The following is a 19,573-nucleotide window of genomic DNA, read 5'->3' on the forward strand; positions in this document are numbered from 1 at the left end:
AAATTGGCTCATCAAGGGCATGTAGGAATCACTGGCACAAGAAAACGGTTGCGATTGTATTATTGGTGGCTGGGTATGGATTCGGAAGTGGAATTGGCAATTAAGGATTGTTGTGTTTGCAGGGGGGCATATAAGAGTTTGCACACGAGAGAAGTGCCATTATGTCCTGTGTCATTTCCTGATAAGCTTTGGCAAAAGCTAGGATTGGACTTTATTGGTCCCATAGGAGGTTTGAATGAAGGCAAGAAATACGTGTTGGTTGCAGTAGACTATCATTCCAAATGGATTTCGTACAAATTTTTGAGAGAACCTAATTCCACCAATGTAATTGGATTTTTTAAAGAGATTTTCCATTGGGAGGGAATACCTAAGTGTTTGGTCACGGACAATGGTGTACAATTTATATCGCACCAAACGGTTGAATTTTTGAAGGGGCTTAATGTTAAGCACCTTACTACCGCTTTACATAGTCCGCAGGGTAATGGTCTTGTTGAGAGGGTAAATAGAATATTCAAGGAGACTATACAATTGGCCATTTGTGCGGAGAAGAGTGTACATGATTTGGTGGCGTAAAGAATTTGGTGTTATCATAACATGCCACATTCCTCTACAGGTGTAGCCCCTTTTGTACTAATAAAAGGGAGACACTCTTGCAATGAACTGTCTCCTAAGTGGATGGTACAGGAAACTTTGAAGAGTGGTGTTGCTCCAGATATCAAACAGGTGAAGGATAGGGTGGAGAGATTGCAAGTTAGAAGCAAATTGAGATATGATAATCTCAAAAGAGTTATGTATTTTCAATTTAGTGTGGGTGACAAAGTTTTTTTCCAACTACTAAGGTGGTTAGAGTATCAAAGCATTCTGTTATGGTGGAGAATGGTAAGTGGTGGAACAAGAGGAATGTAATGAAAGTGACACGGGTGTTTCCTGATGTGCAATATTCAGGAGTTTGGGTTGGAGGTGAATTTAACTGTGGTGGCCATGACGATCATGCTCAGGAGGTAGGTTCAGGTGTTAATATGTGGCGATGCAGACTGCAACAGGAAAGAGGAAATTTGCGTATGGCGGTACAGGTGATCAGGATGGAGGTTCAGGTGAATATTGTTAGACCCAAATATCTAGGTCAATATGTAATGTATTAGGAGGTTGTTGTGGGAAATGTTTTTGAGAGCATGAATGTCAATGTGATAAGATGTATATTTTTATTTTAGACAGGAGTATTATTTAAGAGGATTGTTTATTGTATGTTTTTGTCTGGTTATTGTTAAGGGGGAAGATGTGTTGTGTTTTACATTTGTGTTTATGTGTTTGATCGTTTGTTATGTATGTGGCGGTGCACCTTTATGGAAGGTTGCCTGCAGAGAATTCTGATGACCTCACAGGATTCGAGTTTGACAGTTGTACTGAACAGACTCGAGTTGGTTGCTGAGGACGTCGGTGTAGGTTTGGTGAAGAAACTTCGTTTTTAAGAGTCTTCCCTGCTTCCTGCCTCCTTTCCTTCATCTTACGGATACAACAGAAGGTGATGAGGTGAGGGTGGTGGCAGAGAAAGAAAATGTCAGTAGAGAGTGTTGGCAGAGGAAGTGTTCATTGAGGATGGTAATGGCAAGAATGGTGGTGTTAAAGACAGAGGAAGAGGATGGCAGAGTAGCTTAATTGCAGGAGATGGTGAGGTTTTGGGGGCTTTAAACTATGGTCAACTGAGGAACATCTGTAAAATAAAACACTGCAAAAACTGCTGCAAAATAAAGCATGTTTGTGCCACAAAATGTCCATTTTGGTGCCACCAAAACCTTGGATGGTTTGGAGATAGCTCTCTATATAGGAAACAGTCTATCCTGGCTCCATCATGTTCCCTCTGCCCTTCCTACATCTTGGGTAAAATGGAGAATGGAGGTCCCTTTTTCTAGTTTCTCCTTTAGAACTGCAACATATAGAAAATGGGAGTTTTATTTAGGTGGAGGTGACACACCCCCTTGAAAAGAAGGTCTCTGCATTATCAAACTTTGGGGCTTTCACTTGATGCTACCATGAGGGTTTGAAGCAGCACATACTGACTGTTTCGTGGGTCCATCTGACCCTGTGAGGACCTCTGGTGATGCAGGTAAGCAGAAGGCTCACAAGGGACAATGCACTGGCTATCCATACTAACGTCTCTCCCTGATGGCAGAGCCCTCATGCAGTGGTGCTGGAACAATTATCAGAGAGGGGGTGCTGCCCTCAATGTTACATCAGTGAAGTCATAGGAGACGTGAAAAATCCAGGTTTTACACAAAGTGTAGCAAAGGAGTCCTACTCATTTGGTAGTAGAATGATGAGCGAGTAGTGTTGCCAATGGTGCATTTTTTGAGCTTATTATCCCAAATATATCCCTAAACTGTGGCGTATTAGGATATTCAGGGGCGTAGCTACCACTGGAACAGAATGTGCAGTGGCATCATAGCCTGGTGCCTTGAGGGCCCCATTGTATCCTGACAGTGCTGTATTTTCAAGCCCAAGGACCAAGAAGCCATTTCTTTGCTCCATGGCACTCTTGCTACACTACTGAAGGTACTGTCTTTTACACAGAACACAATTACCATTGGAAAGGCAGCTTGAAATTACCACTAAATTTTCATCACTCATGCAACTTTACTGCTCAACCTATCTAGATCACAAATTATAACAGGTGGAAATTGAATGGTCCTGTTAAAAGCATTGTTTCCATCACTGTTCGGAATTATTAAAAACAATGTGCCTCTTTCAGGTTTTTTTTTCTGCAGATATATTCTGAAATATTTGCAAAATTAATTTATTATTATTTAAATGTTGTTGCATGTTGGAAAACTACAGCCTTTCGTTTCATACTTCCTGGACCTTAGCAAGACTGTCACTTGGTTCACATAAAAAAATTCTCTCACTTTGCAACTGAGGAAAGGAAAAGTAAACTCAAATCTCCATGTTAAATAAGCAGCAGTTGTAGGAAGACGTGGCATGAGACATGGCCTGACCCCTGACCCCTGTCTTTGCACTGAGATCAAATGAGGAAAGATAGGAACAAAATGTAAAGTCCCTTTTATTGTCCGTTCCCGTACTGAATCCCCAGTGTTATCCTGGGGGTTCTGCAGCACCTCCCGCACCCCTTCTTCCAGCGCCCCTGCCTTCGTGCGAGGAAGCGCTGGCAGCCGCTGCACCAGTAATGGGCTGTTTTCCATGCAGCGGTGAGGACTAAAGAATGTCGACTCCATGTCATGTGTAACAGCTCAGATAATTAGTCTTACATTCAGACACCTTCGAGGTGGCCTCCTGACTCTAATGGACTTTGATATTTGCTCATTGTTACTTATTTCCATTTAGCATGTTGTTATGCAGGTTCTTTTTCGTTTTTCCATTTAATTTATTTCTTATTCAGCCATTTTTTTATAACAGGTTCATACTTACTTATGAATTCCTCCATTGCTGATTATTGTATCCCAAACGCATTATGAGGTTTATCTGCTTTATCTATATTTATTTTTTGATAAAACATTTTGAACATAAAATACATATAGGTTTAGCCTCATGCAGGATTTCACTCTCTTTAGATCATGCTACATAAGCCACTGCCCCTCTGCTTAGAGCAGACAATCTGCACCGGTTGCTTCTCCAGTTTTGTCCCCGGCACAACTACTTGGTACTCTACTAAGACAGATGAAAGTGGTGCTCACTGTGCTCAGCCGAAGTGTAAAACCTGTGTTGCACGCGTTGTTACCTTTCTGTAAACGCGCCTTAGAAAAGACGTTTGACAAGCAGTAACAATGTTCATTGGAAAATCCTGCAGCAACACATAGCAATCAGGGAATCGTCTTAGCCACACAAATATTTTCATCAACATACTCTGAAGTTTATGTTGCATGTGTGGAAAAGTGTGTATGAGGATACCAGTGTGGAATTTTGTGTAGGCCGAGACCAGCGTGGAATGATGTGTATGAGAAGACCAGTGTGAAATGATGTGTAGGATGAGACCAGTGTGGAGTAATGTGTATGAGGAGGCCAGTGTGGAATAATGTGTAGGAGGAGATCAGTGTGGGTTGGTGTGTATGAGGAGACTAGTGTGGATGATGTGTAGAAGACCAGTTTGGAGTAATGTGTATGACCAGATGAGTGCGGAATAGCGTGAATGAGAAAACCAGTGGGGAATGATGTGTATGACAAGACAAAGGTTGAAATGATGAGTATCAGGAGACGAGTGTGGAATTATGTGCATGAGGGGAGACTAGTGTGGGGTTATGTGTGTGAGTAGACCCACGTGGAATCGTGTGTATGAGGGGACACCAGTGTGAAATCATGCATATGAGGATCCCAGTGTGGAATGTTGTGTAGGGGGAGAACAGTGACAGGGAATGAGCAATCACATGCACACCCATACGCGCTGTGCAGTGAGAGGAGACAGTATGGATCGCACAGCGCATGCTTGCACTGCACTCACAAAGGGTGTTGATCTTACTGAAGGAGCAGGGTGAGCGCACAGAGCATTTTCTGAACCAGCTTTGTGGCATCACTGTAGAAGCGTGGCAAGTGGCGTGGCAAGTGCACAACGCATGCTGTGTACTGAGTAAAAGCACTATCAGTATGCACCAGTGGTGTCTGGTTTTCTTTATAAGTTGTAGGGCATGATACATGCTTTGAGTTCACCCCATCTTTGTTTAATCTTCCTTGAGAGTTGTCCATATACTAAAAATTATCTTCAAGGATAGTGATGTGTGTTTTCAATATTGTAACACAGCAGCAGGTCACTCATATTACTACAAATAATCTCTGTTACACCTCATTTCTCATATTTGAGGTCCTATTTTGATCTAAAAGTAACTTTTTTATGAATGTTGCATGAAACAGACACAACATTTCTGTGCAAAATGTCTGTAATAGACTCACACATCAGCCACATTAAAAATAAATTACAGGAAAAGGTATATTACAGGAAAACGGCATTTAAAACAATCTGCTTAAGGATGGCTCAAGGTCATCAGGGCGAGTCTCTGTGCACAACAGAGCTTGTTCTATCACGGCCCTCCGTGAAAGGCTGGAGCCCCGGGCCTAAGTCCTCTTTGCCCATCCTTTAAAACACCTCTGCTTATAACACACTCACACTCCTTCGCCCACTCCCTCGCGCTAGTGTACAGTTATTCATGCACTCTCTCAAACTCAGATTCCCACTCATTTTCACTCTCATTGACACTCTCAAATACACTCACACACACTCTAACCCAATCCCAGTCACTGTCAATCGGTCATAAACACACTCATACAAACACACGCATGAATAGAGCAACCCTTTTACTTTGACTAATCTTCTACCTTCGATGGCACCTTGGAGGCTCCTGGCAGCAGCAGAGCAGGAGTCTAGTGCTGGGCACTAGAACCAGCCAGCTCTGATTCCCAACCAGGAGCCAGATGGAGCAGCATGGGCAGGTTTCATTAAGAAGCCCTATCTCAAGGCCTCTCCCTTGATAGGACTAGAAGAAGCTGTGAAAGTGCCTCGGATTCTGCGCCTGCTACACTGTGTGGCTCCTCATTGGCCTCGGGGATGCACTTAAGGGCGTGTCCTGATAGCCACAATATAGCAGGTATGCTGTACTGCCTGGGGCATGTGCAGTATGTCTGCTAAATCAAATGATTTTGCCTGTATGAGTGGACTGTAGTTGAACTATGTCTCTCAGCTACCGACTATTGTATTTTGAAACAACAGTGTGTAGCTGCATCATGCCACAGCCCCTCCTGCTCCTCCTTCCATCAGGAGCCTGGAGAGGAGGCCCAGAGGACTGTCCTACTGCACTGACAGTGTTCATGAAAACGTGAAACTGGTGTTTTATGAACAATGTTCAATTCGCTCTTTAGCAGCAGAGGCAAGGGGCAGAGAAGTGTGCCTCACAGGAGGCAGGGCTACAGTCCTTAGCCATGATGGACTGATGGCGGAGGTAACAGTAGTGCAATGCAGTAGGTGTGCAATGCACACAGAATACGGAAGTACTGAAGCATGTTTGTGTGTAGTGCACGGTCTGCCACCATGACAGCGTTAATGGAGAAGAGAAGGTAAGGACTGTACTTTCTGAAGAGGTTCAAGCGGGGATCCTACAGGGTCGGACTGGGACAGAACGTAGGCCTGGCCACTTAACTAAAAGTGGCATTCATCAATGAAATAAAAGTGGCCCATGTTTGCAAATTGTGGCAGTTATAAACGTGTTAAGCCATGCTATGTAAGTGTTTTGCAAGGTATGGAAAACTTTGTGAAATTGAGCTTGCAGTAGGTAATGTTTGTTTTAATATCGAGGAAGTCAACAGTAAAAACCGTGTCAGCAGACCTTAAAACAGGCCCAGACACAGCCACAAAAACAGCCCACATCCTGTCAATTCAGATCAGCCCATTAGGCTCTGCCTGATTGGCCTATAGGTCAGTCTGACTCAGGGCACTTCTGTGATACACCATTGGTTGCACTGAAAACGCTGTGCATGTCTCAGACTGGGTGATAGCACTGCTGAAGTGGGGAAGGTGTATGCTCTGAGCTATGGAGAAGGGCACGTGTGCAGTACACGCTCTCAGCTGGAGACAGACATGATGGAGCAGTGAGGGCACATAGCAGTGCACGCTCGCAGCTGGAGACAGACATGATGGAGCAGTGCGGGCACATAGCAGTGCACGCTCTGACCTGGGGACAAACATTTCGAAGCAGGGCATATGTGCAGCGCATACTCTAAGTTGCTCAGTACACACTTTGAGCTTGGGACAGAAATTAGGGAACGCTATACATGGCAGTGCACGCTCTGAGCTGAACTCAGAAATTAAGGGCCACGACACATGCGCAGTGAACATCCTGAGTTGGAGGCATGACTGAATATCCTCAGGATGCCTCAAACCTGAGGAAAGCACTGAAGGGTGGGTGTTCAGTGCACACACTGAGGATGGGAACAGCTTCTCTGGAATGGGGCACTTGTGAAATGTAATCTGCAAGGGTGATGGCTCCACTGAGGAAATGATGCATGCTTCGAGCTGACAGCAATGGCAGAGCTGGAAGATCTTCACTGCAGGCCTCGGGGTATTGCTGGGGCAGCGCAGACCTCAAGTGCAATCTGTGCGGTGTTGCCTGCACTAGTGAAATAGGGCAAGCTTCAGTGTGGGTGAAAGCACTAATGGTGCCGAGCAGGTGCGCACTGCAGGCTCGGGGAATAGCAACGCACTGACATTGGGTGATGGGCAGGGAATGCCCGCGTGAAGCCGGTGCAGGGCGGCTGGACCAGTGATGGAGATGGGCAGCTGTTCAGTGTACCGTCAGAGCGGGACACGGCATGGGGAGGAGGGAGAGGGCAGGTGTGCTGGTAACACTCCTGTTGGTTGACAACATAGGATGAGCAGAACAGATTTACACTGCACATTGTTTCATGATGGGAAATGTCTCTCATCCGCTAAACACTGCAGTGCTTTTTTTAGGGAACATTGAAATACTTCAGCTATGGAAGAAATGTGCTGAAGAAACAACATCTTTGATCGAATGAAGGTTTAATTCAGGCTTCTCCAGCGAGTAGCTCGTGCGCTACTGGTAGCTCTGCAGCTACCTTAAGTAGCTCTCCTTTGTGCTGACCATCCTACTAAATGCAAAGCTTCTGCTTGGTTGAATTAATATATGTGAACCAAAATTGAAAAGCATGTATTTGAGTCGGAAATGTGTGGATTTCTGCAACTTATGAGCTGATGTTTGGAGAAAAGTGGTTGGATTTAAATATATATTTAAAGCTGATATTTCACTGATAACTCATGTACTCTTTTGGATACCTATTACTGATATTATTTCCTTGGTGCCAGGGGCATTGCAGCTGTGGCTGTTATGTATTTCACACTTACAAAGCCCTTTTAGATCGCGCATAGCAGCATGCAAGCGCTGCTTTTCCGACGTATTAGCATGTGTTTGTACTTTTAACCAAACCCACCGCGCACCCATCACTATCACTCATTCATGGGCTTGACCTTCAAAATCCTTTATTTTTGTTGGTAAATACTTTTCATTTGTCCCTCCTTGGGGCAGTTTAGTTACCGCCTTGGACATTGCCCCTGTTACATGGCTAATTGCACTTTTGCTGATACGTTTGACTGTGAGCGACCTTCTTTTTCCTTTTGTGTGCTGCTTCACGCTAATGCCGTGGCGCTTTAAATCGGTTCCCTCATGTGAAACTGTATTACTTTTCATTTTCAATTTATGTGGCAAGAAAAGTCCAGTTAGGAGTTTACAACTCTACTAGCTCTAACTCGAGCAAACGCGAGACCCACTGCATTACAAATGCTTGTTTACCTTTCTGCTGACAACCTTCCCTGATAAACTAAGGCGACTACTGCTCTTATCTTGAATAGGGTGACCACTAATGTAACTTGTCTGGTGTTTTCACTGTTATAATACTAATGAAGTTCGTAGCCTGGGGTGATTTTCATTCAGCATAAGTAGCTTTTATTACTGAAAAGGTTGGAAACTCTTGGTTTAATTTAAAAGGATCAAAGATTTAACTGAAATCTTAATGGATCATTGGATAATAATGTGACTATATCGAGGGACCCTGTACAGTACAATAAGCTGACAACTGTGATTTTCACAAACATTGAGTACCTAAGCAGAAACTGGCCCAAATACAAATGGAGAGTTGTAGTTATCGAGGTGTTAACTAGATCATCAAATATGTTTTTCGCTTTGTATTCTGGTATTTGTATTTCAGCATGTCTAGTAGGAAACATAAATTAAACATCAGAATCCCAAGGGAAAACATGACTGAATGAGCTACTGTGACCTGTCGTAGAGCAAACTGAACTTTTTGTTGGATAAATGTTGCAAAACACGTCAGGATGTGCTTTTGCTTAAAGTTCATGATTTTTTTGTTCCAAGTTAAAAAGTGTGTAAAGTGTTATGTTGTAACCTGACAAGGGGAGACTTCATAAAGCTCAAGTCATCTTACCGAGTTGAACTATGCCAGGTGTCAGTAGTTCTTGTAGTAATTTATTTTCCCAATGCATTACTGTAGTTTTGAGATTTTCTTTATTAAAATAAATGTACAAGTCCCTGAATGCAAAGAAAAACAGGTCTTGAGTTATTACCATTGTATCACCTTCTACTGGCGATAAAGTGCCACTCAAAATGTCACACAAGAGGCATGAAAACGTCAGCTGTAGGATCTTAGAAATACTGCACCCAGAAAACTTGGCAGCTACTCTCCAGTTCTTAACATGCCGTCTTTGTCTCCTGACTCAACTCCTGCTGATGCCACAGCTCTGGCTTGCAGTTACGCAGCTGCCCCTCCAGACCCTGCCATCCACCATCTAGTCCCTGGCAGTGTTGTGTGGGTGTGCCACATCAGATGACAGCCTCTCCTTCATGTCCTGCACCAGGAGCTTACAGACACCGAGCAGGGCATACAGTTGATCCTGTATGTTGAGCCCACAACTGATGCTGCTCATCTTGATTAGACAACTGTGTGAATTAATCTCACCCTTTGGTAATTACCTAGGGCGGCATTACGGGCATATGCAACTCACGTTTGATCCTACTCCGTTAGGAAAATTAGAGCCAAAAGTACCGTGCCAGGCCAGGAGCCCACCACACACAGAAAAACAGGTAACTCAAGATCAGTTTCTCCTCGCTGAGTTGCAGCTTGAGTCCTTTGCAGTGCTTAATTTGTGCTTGTTGAAACCGGTGCTAAGAACTGGCATTTATTTTTGAGGGACGGCGTTTATTGTTCTGCCTCAAGCATTTACAGCGAGCAAAAGACACATTTGGGAAAGACGGAGGAAGAGAAACACGAAAAAGCTTCACAATGGGGGAAAGCAGAAAGCTGCAAGAGTGAGCTAAAGGGTCAGGGAGGGGCTTTAAATGGATTGAAGAGACCCGAGATGGCTTTGGGATTACGCTGCCTCAGTATTCCGTGTTAGCACATTTAATTGCAGCAGCCGCATGTTTAAGAGGAGGGCTTTGAGCACCTGCACGTTTTTATTTACAAATTAAGCACTGGCCCTTTGGTACAGCGAGCAGGGGTTCCATGCCCGAGTATACCTGTCATACCTATGGTGCCTCACTAATAAAAACAAACAACTGGTAAATATTTGCATTGAATTCTAAAATCTTTGTTTTTTGCCCCCGATGCCACGTCAGACCAGCTTTTCCCACTTGTGCAGACTATCAATACTCACTAAACCAATAAAAATAAATGCAGCAGTACATATCTCTGTCCACTAGATGGCAACGCAAACCCTTATACCTTTTCCCTTTAAACTGTTGTTTACACTTGCAAGGAATGTAGTCGATGTTATACGTGCAACGAAGCGCGCTATTCCTGTGACTTTCAGGTCCTCACTTGATCGCTTGAATGAATGGCCTCACAAGCACCGCTGCTGCTGCCTTGTGACAAGCATCTCATGCACACTACGTTAACTATTTATTTCCCTGAGTTTATTGATTACTACGAAGTGAATAATCATTAAAAAAAAACATCATTGACGTGAGGAAAATTAGAGAAGCCATAATTTCTCAAGAATTGTCGGGAGATTTGGAAGGGGGCGAGGAAACGGCCTGAAGGTTAAAAAGCAGCTTTGTGGTAGGTCAGCCTTACTAGAAAGTGAAATAACATACATACAAATAAATCACTTTTAGCGGCGAAGGGAAGGACACTTGAATACCGATGTAATCTGAATGTAATGCACATTTCATCCCCTGTTACTATACGAGTTATGTTGGAATAATGAGGTTTTTGTGCTATCATTAAGTGCTGTTCTTTTTCCCATACTACTTTTAAATACATGTTTGTGACATTTGTTTGGTTAATGATTGGGCATGTAACTAGCCTGGACCGTGGCGCTTGGATTTCGCACACAGTAGCCCATAAACTGTGCCAACAATTTACGACCTGTGATCTTGAAGGTTCTTAACCTTCGGTTCGGGGATCTCCGGAGGTCCAGGACACCTACGCCAGGGGTCCTTGACTGCTTGGATAATCAATACTTCCAGATTTATAAAGTGTATATAAATAAAGAAGCAAAATGTAAAATTGAAAAATATAAAGTGTTCTTTGAATGGGAAGGAATTTGAAATTGGAGGTTAAACATTAGGTTGGCATCCTTAGATTGTTTTATGGGAGCAGCAGGTGGCCGCAACTGAATTTAGAAAAGCTCCAATCTTGCCATTAAAATAAAAATTTCAATAAAACAAAATGTTTGTAATTTAAATAAAATATTGAATGACTTATCCATTCGATGAATGCTTGTTTCTGTATTTTTGTGTATTATATGGTTCTAATCATTGTAATTGCTTAGGATGCAATCCCCAGTTTCCAGTAATGATTGGGGGTTGAGGGGCAGGATTCCAATAATGATTCAGTGGGATTCCACTAATGATTGAGTGGTGGTCCACAGAAGTCAAAAGGTTAGGAACTGCTGATCTAGAGTGCCACAAGTAATGCAGAATATCAGGGCAGCTGCATGGAATGCCAGGTGAGATGTGCCTGCACATCTCAGGGGCTGTGGCCGGGAGTATTTTTTTGGGGGGCCATAGCCCCAAGTAATGCCAACTTGAGAGTGGCTAGTGGAGGTCTCTTGCACTACAATAGTTACGAAAATGGGTTCTATATTAATGATATTTTAGAACACATAATTTCCTTTTGTAACTCTTCCCCAGAGATTTTTCGGGAAGTGAGTGACAAATGAAGCATTTTGTAGCATGTTAAATTGGGTTTGACTACGGGACTAGCAAGGAAAGTTTGTATACATGTAAAATATATTCACTTGGAACTTAGGACGTGGGTTCTACCCAAAGGAGTTCTGAGACAATATATGTAAAATACTTCTTTTTTAAGTCCATGATTAAAAGATAGTTTAAGGTTGCTCTCCAATAATGAATCTGAAGTAGATTAGTGGTATGTGGCAGACATGAAATGAAATTGGCACTGTAAACTTCAAATACTTAAATATTTTTATAGAGGGGTTGCAGGTCTATCCTAAAGAATGTATGGAAAAAAATGTGGTAAATGTAAAACATCTCAAGTAGATCTTTAGGTCCAACTTTTGCGATCGTTACTAAATGAATCTTTTTTTAAGTCAAGCGATGGATACATTTTAAAACGGTAGGCCTGTCCCGTGAAAGAGAGAGCTACTCTACACATTACTTTACAGACAGCTTATTTTCATCTTGCGCCTTTTCTTAAGAGCCTATGAGCATCATTCACACTTTATTATTCCTATGCAATTAAATAAGTAAATATTTGCTTTGCAGTTTGGTAGCCCTATAAAAATACAATCACTATTAGTCACCTCAATGGTACTAGTTTCTTCGTCATCACAAGGATGTAAGCTGTCAGTTACACAATAATTTCAGCAGTAGGTCCACCAACACACTTAGCTTTCCTACTAGTAGTTCTTTATTCTAGTACACATTTGTATTAGTCGAAGTCAATTACATATAATGTATTCCGAATATTTTCACCAACAGCCTTGACTTCCACTTGAGAAGTGAGCCTATATTTAGCACAGCAGGGCATTTGTTTTGGAATTAGCATTCACTATTTTTGCTTTCTCTGAACAGTTGTATACAGATTGAACACCATACTCACTGAGTGTTTCCCATAAGTCTTTGGTTGATTGTTAATGTGAACTAGGATTCATGTAAAGCCATAGCAATTTATACAGCAATATGCAGGAAAACAACTCTTGTTTGATGTCATTGTTGATGTCATCACTGATGTCATCTGAGGTATCATCAGTGATGTCATACATGATGTCATAGAATGTCATCAGTGATGTCATATGTGAGGTCATAAGCAGTGGATGGCGGAGGCGCCAGATATAGTTAGCGCTGGTGAAGTTCTGTGTTTTTTTTGGTTTAAAATGTTAATGTTGCACTGACAAATTCATCTAACTATAACATTAGTTAAACCTTTGTTTTTTTCAGTGAATTTAAGTGTTTTTTTTTTTTAAAAGACAGATCTTTTTATCACACCTAACTATAATGTAACTTTAAACATTTGTTTCAGTGAATTCCTAGTTTTTTTTTTTTAACGTAAAGTAATACTTAATTACCATTACTAAAGGGAATCCCCGCCATGTATGACGTTTGGCCATATGTGGTGGGCTCCAAGGCCTGGCCTGGTGCACGGCCCTGCCACCAACAACCCCCATACTGCCATCCCCCACACTGCACATAGCTTGTGGCTGTGCGCAGTGGGGAGTTGGCAATAGGGCCTGACATTGGGGTCCTTACCCCCAGGTTCAATTTTTCTTTTTAATTAAAGGGGAGGGGGCACACCGCCCCCCTCTTCAAGCTGTTATCAGCCCAGGGGTCCCCCTCCTCCATAGCTATTTAATTAAATAAAGGGGAGCGAGGCTGTGTGTTCACCCCCCACCCATGCCTTGTTAGGCCAGGGAACCCATTCCTCAGGGTCACTCTTTTATCCCCATCCCAAGGGGCCCGGTGCGCTTGCTTGGGGGTGGAGAGCATGCAGCCCTTCTCCATGGGCCAGTTTTGGTCCTGGGGTCCCCATCCCCTGGAGTCGGGCGGGCTTGTTTGGGGATAGGGGCATGCAGCCTAGAAGGAGAATTGGTGTTTGCTCCCGCTTGGGGGGAGATTTAAAAATGCTCCTGCCAAGTGAGATCAGAGAAAGGTTTCCCTGCCTGCACTGCACTGCTTCGAGCAGGGAAAATGCCCTATCCTGGGGTGGAGCATAGCTGTTGAGCTGGCCCCCAGGGGTGGGCTCCCTGGAGCCATTAGTGGCTTAGGGAGGGAAGCTGTGTGGCCCCCCTGCCTTAAAGGAATTAAGCCCGGGGAAGGACTCCCTGGGGCCTTTTCAGGCCTTTGCTGCATGGCGTCCATATCCATTTTCTGCATTTTTGGCCTCAGGGTGGGTGGGCTCCCCAGTGCCTTTAGAAGCTCAGGGAGGGGAGCCATGAGGCCCCCTCAACCCCATAAACAGTGATGTGGGCCAAGGGGTGGGCTCCCCATGGCATCTTGGGGCACAGGGAGGGGAAGGTCATGCGCCCCACCCCATAATAATATGATCGACTGTGGGAGTGGGCTCCTTGAGCCTCTAATGGCTCCGAGAGGGGGAGCACGGGTCCCCCCACCACAAAAATTGTTTTTGGCCCTTGGGATATGCTCCCCAGGGCTTATAATAAATAAACAAGCCCCTGCTACCATTTATTCTCAATCTTGTGTGTCTTTCTGGATTACAGCATTTTCTTTTTCTTTTTTGGTGCCAGTGAGGTCCCCCCGGTTCCCGTTCATAGGGCCTAGGGCTTCAGGGTACTTTTACACATATTTATATATATGTATATATATATATATATATAAGGCTAGAGTAATGTTAAAGTTAGGTAAATTTTTCAGTGACAATATTAACCTCTTCCCTGCCAGGCCTTTTCCCCCTCCTGTGTCAAGCCTTTTTTTTTGGCTATTTGGAGTAGTTCACGCTTAGCCCTCATAACGTTTCGTCCACATAAGCTATCCACCGCCAAATTTGCATCCTTTTTTCCAACATTTTGGGGATTCTAAAGGTACCCTGAGTTTGTGGGTTCCCCAAGCAAAGACCATGAAATTAGCCAAAATACAGCTAAAATTTGGGTTGTTGGGAAAAATGGAAAAAAAGTGAGGCAGAAGAAAGCATCTGTTTTTTCCTTGCAAATGGCATCAACAAAGGGTTTGCGGTGCTAAAATCACCATCTTCTCAACTTTCAGGAATAGGCAGACTTGAATCAGAAAACCAAATTTTTCAACACAATTTTGAAATTTTACTTGGAAATACCCCATTTTTACTATTTGTTATGGTTTTAGCCCCTTTCCAGTTAGTGACAGAAATGGGTGGGAAACCAATGGTGGATCTCGGACAGCTAAACATTTTAGGAAAGTAAACAAAGTTCTGAATTCAGCAAGGGGTTATTTGTGTAGATCCTTCAAGGTTTTCTTATAGAAAGGAACAATTTAATAAAAACAATATTGAAATTGTGTTGACAAAAACAGACATTTATGTCTATGTTTTCTTCTGTAACTTTTTACAGCTATGGCAGATTTTTGGAAGCAATATACCATTATGTCTGCTGCACTCTTCTGGTTGCGGGGATATATAGGGAATCTAGGTTCATCAAGAACCCATAGTACCCACGGCCAATAAATGAGCTGCACCTTGCAATGGGTTTTCATTGTATACCAGGTATACAGCAACTCATTTGGTAAAATATAGAGTGAAAAAAAGGCATCATGGAAACCTAAGTATTTCCGAAATGGGCACAAGATAAGGAGTTTAGAAGCAGCGGTTATTTGCACATCTCTGAATACAAGGGTCCCCATACTAGCATGTGAATTACAGGGCATTTCTCAAAATGACTTCTTTCTTACACACTGTCTTACATTTGGAGGGCAAATATGTAGTGAAAGACAATTGGCAATAACACTTGTTCTTCTAGTCTGTGTTTCCCCAAGTCTCCCAATAAAATGGTACCTCACTTGTGTGGGTACGCCTATTGCCCATGACAGGAAATACCCCAACATGCAACATAGACACATCACATTTTTCCATTGAAAACTGGGATGTTTATTGCAAAGTGCCTAGCTGTGGATTTTGGGCTGCAGTTCAGCCAGCACCTTATGAAACGTACAAAACCCATACATTTTTGGAAACTAGACACATAGGGCAATCCAGGATGGGGTGACATGTGGGGCTCTCATTGGGTTCTGTCACCCAGAATCCTTTGCAAACCTCACAATTTGGCTAAAAACACTTTTTCTTCATATTTTGGTGCTACAAATTTCTGGAATCTGAGGGGAGCCACCAACTTCCTTCCATCCAGCACTCCCCCAAGTCTCCAAATAAAAGTGGTACCTCACTTGTGTGGGTAGGCCTAGTGCCCTCAACAGAAAATGCCTCAAAACACAATGTGGACACATCACATTTTTCCAATGGAAACTGATGTGTTTTTTTGTAAAGCGCCTAGCTGTGGATTTTGTCCTCCATCTCAGCCTGCACCTAGGAAACCTACCAAACCTACATTTTTGAAAGTAGACACCTAGGGGAACCCAGGATGGGGTGACTTGTGGGGCTCTCACTGGGTTCTGTCACACAGAATTCTTTACAAATCTCAAAAATGGGCTAAAAATACTCTTTCCTCGTATTTCGGTGTTGCAAAGTTCTGGAATCTGAGGGGAACCACGAACCTCCATCCACCCAGCATTTCCCCAAGTCTCTCTATAAAAATGGTACCTCATTTGTGTGGGTATGCCTAATGCCTGTGACAGGAAATGCCCCAGAACACAACATGGACACATCACATTTTTCCAATGTAAATGGGTGTGTTTTTTGCAAAGTGCCCAGCTGTGGATTTTGGCCTCCAGCTCAGCCGCCACTTAGGGAAACCTAGAAAACGTGCACATTTTTGGAAAGTAGACACCTAGGGGAATTCAAGATGGAGTGACCTGTGGTGCTCTCACTGAGCTCTGTCACCCAGAATCCTTTGCAAACCTCAAAATGTGGCTAGAAAACACTTTTTCCTCACACTTCGGTGCTGCAAAGTTCTGGAATCTGAGAGGAACCACAAGCTTCCTTTCACCCAGCATTTCCCCACGTCTCCCAATAAAAATGGTACCTCACTTGTGTGGGTAGGCCTAGTGCCTGCAACAGGAAATGCCCAAAACGCACTGGGGACACATCAAAATGATCTATTACAAAACGACTTGTTTTTGCAAGAGGAGTACCTGCGTTTTTTTGGTCCCAGACATGTGGACATTTTTCAAAACTAGACACCTGGTGGAGTCCAGGGAGGCGTGGCTTATATGGAACCCCCAAAGTTTACTTACCCAGAATCCCCTGCAAACCTTATATTTAGCTAAAAAAGCACATTTTCCTCACTTTACTGTGTAGGAACACTGCACAGGCACACATTTTCTAGCATCCAGTGTTCCCTGGGTTCTCCTGATAACAATGATATGTCACTTGTGTGGGTCGCTCTAGTGCCTGCGACAGGGAAGGTCCAAAAACATTTAGAGATTGAGGGGATATCACAGCGAGTTGATGAGCACAATTTTTTAAAAAGAAATATTTAGGCTGACTCTGCTTTGGGCACCCACGCAAGTGAGGTATAGAGGAGAATGCTGTTTGGTAGGAAATGTATGCAGGCGCTGTAATCATACACAGAAAAGTGAGGAAAACTTGTTTTAGCTAAATTTGAGGTTTGCAGGGTAGTCTCTGTAAGAAAATGGTGTGGGAACCACCCAAGCCTAACCTCCCTGGACTCCCCCGGGTGTCTAGTTTTGAGAAATGTCTGTGTGTGGTAGGTTTCCCTAGATGGCCGACGAGCCTGGGATATAAAAACACAGGTGCCCCCTCTTGCAAAAACAGGTAGTTTTGTAATAGATAATTTTGATGTGTCCTTGTGGTATTTTGGCCCCTTCCATGTTGTGGGCACTGGGCCCACCCACACAAGTGAGGTAGCATTTTTATCAGGTGTAAAGGGTGAACATTGGGTGGTAGGACGCTTCTAGTGTATTTTTGCTTCTGGAAGAATATGGGACAGAAATACAACGCAAATTTGTGATTTTAGACACATTTTGAAGTTTACAGGGCATTTTTTATAAGAAACCTGTTGGGATCCACGAGAAGCATACCACTGTACTGGGTGTCTAGTTTTTCAACTTATCTAGAGTTGGTACATTTTCCCTAGAGACGAAGCGAGCACGCTACTAAGACTCTTACTTCTGTGATGTTCCAAACACTCAAATTGTGAAAAGAAATGCCCTTAGGTTTTGTTAAAAAGACCCCTCACCCACCACCCTAGTTGGTGGCATGCTTCATCATTGGGATCCCACCCGAAACACCTAGCATGTCACGGTGTGCTTCGATACATGATTACAGCAGGTTTTTTATTTTACCACACACATACTGGTTAGATTTGGCACAAGGGTGAGTGATGGATCAATAGATCAAATTTTATTAACAAAAGATTTCACAAAAATGAAATGCACGGTCAGTAATTGAAAGGCCCAAAAACTGAATTGTGAGCTGTAAAGCCACATCAAGGCACCAACTGCTTTACAGTCCATTCACACACCTTTCATACATGAGATGCACAACATCATTCAAGCCGCCAACCGTGGATCCAGGACATTACAACACTCACATCAACAGACAGCGTCATGCAAGGGACCATCACTTTCATATGCCCACATGCCTGATACAGCAAACACACCAGCTGATGGAGTGTGTGGACTGGTGTTTGGGTAGCAGTGTGTTATTGTGATCAACAGCAAGTCACTATTTATACCAACAGTCAAGCGCCAGCTCACACACGTCCGCAGCCAAGTGCCACTCAATGCACATGCCATCACTTAAAAAAAAAAAAAAACACTAACTAATTATAACTAAGTTCAAAACCCAATCACAAAAGCTCAAACTAAATACAGGACAGGAGTGCCAACCGTGAAACTGAACAGAAAATATAAAACAATACAGAACGGGCAGTTCAATTTTAAAGTATTTTCCAATAATTCTTCTGGGTGTGGTAATTTCTGAAACAGCAGGCCACATACAGCCCAGGCTTAGAAGGACAAACGGGTCAGTACATACGAGTCTCCCTCCGGATACCACTTCGGACACAGACTCTACATTTCTTAGCGTGGAAGTCTTTTTTGGGCATGGGAGGAATGTGATCAGGAAAGTGGTGATCTTTCAATCTAGCCACATTCTCCACCACCGCTTCTCTAGGAACTCTTGCCTGTTCCACTACAACAAGGCTCTCTATCACAGACTCCTGAAACTTAACAAATGTCATCTTTGACTCAGAAAACAATCCTTAACACAACAAAAGCATTAAAAGTTGCTAAATGGAAGAAATGTGTAGCCCACTTCTTATACCAAATGTAAGCCTTAAGAACAGCAGTGTAAGGTTCCAACCTCTGTTCTACTCCATTTACACCACACATGTGCGTATTGTAGTCCAAAATGCCATCAGGTTTGCGCACTTCAGCAACCTGACCCCAAACAGTCAGAGATGAAGTACGCTCATCATGGATGGTATTCAGCGGGAAACCATCCCTCCTGTCTTCAAATTTCACAGCACACAAGGCACTGCACTGTCTCCTCTCAAGTTTATTTTACATAAAAGCTCCCTCGAATAGCCTTTACGGTTAGAGCGGATTATGCCACAAGCAACAGTGTCCACTTTGGACAATTCCCTGAACTATTGCACACAAGTGTAGAAGTTATCTAGGTACAAATGGTGACTTTTAATAAATAGTAATCTAGCAAGATCCCACACAATTTTCTCACTAACTCCAAAAGTGGACGGACAACCAGAGGGGTCAATACTGGAATCCCTATCAGTGTAGACCCAGAAATTATAGACATATCCTGTGCTACTCTAAGACAGAATATACATCTTAATTCCATATCGTGCCCTCTTGCTAGGACTGTAACACCTAAAAACCAAACAGCTCTTGAAGAGAACCAGAGACTCATCCACAGCTGTTTCTTACCCTGGAACATAGATCTCTGAAAAACGGGCTACAAAGTGATCAAGGAATGCTGAATCTTAAAAAGACAGTCACAATCAGGA

The sequence above is a fragment of the Pleurodeles waltl genome, chromosome 2_2, assembly GCF_031143425.1.
Source record: "Pleurodeles waltl isolate 20211129_DDA chromosome 2_2, aPleWal1.hap1.20221129, whole genome shotgun sequence".
In the NCBI taxonomy this organism is placed as follows: Eukaryota; Metazoa; Chordata; class Amphibia; order Caudata; family Salamandridae; genus Pleurodeles; species Pleurodeles waltl.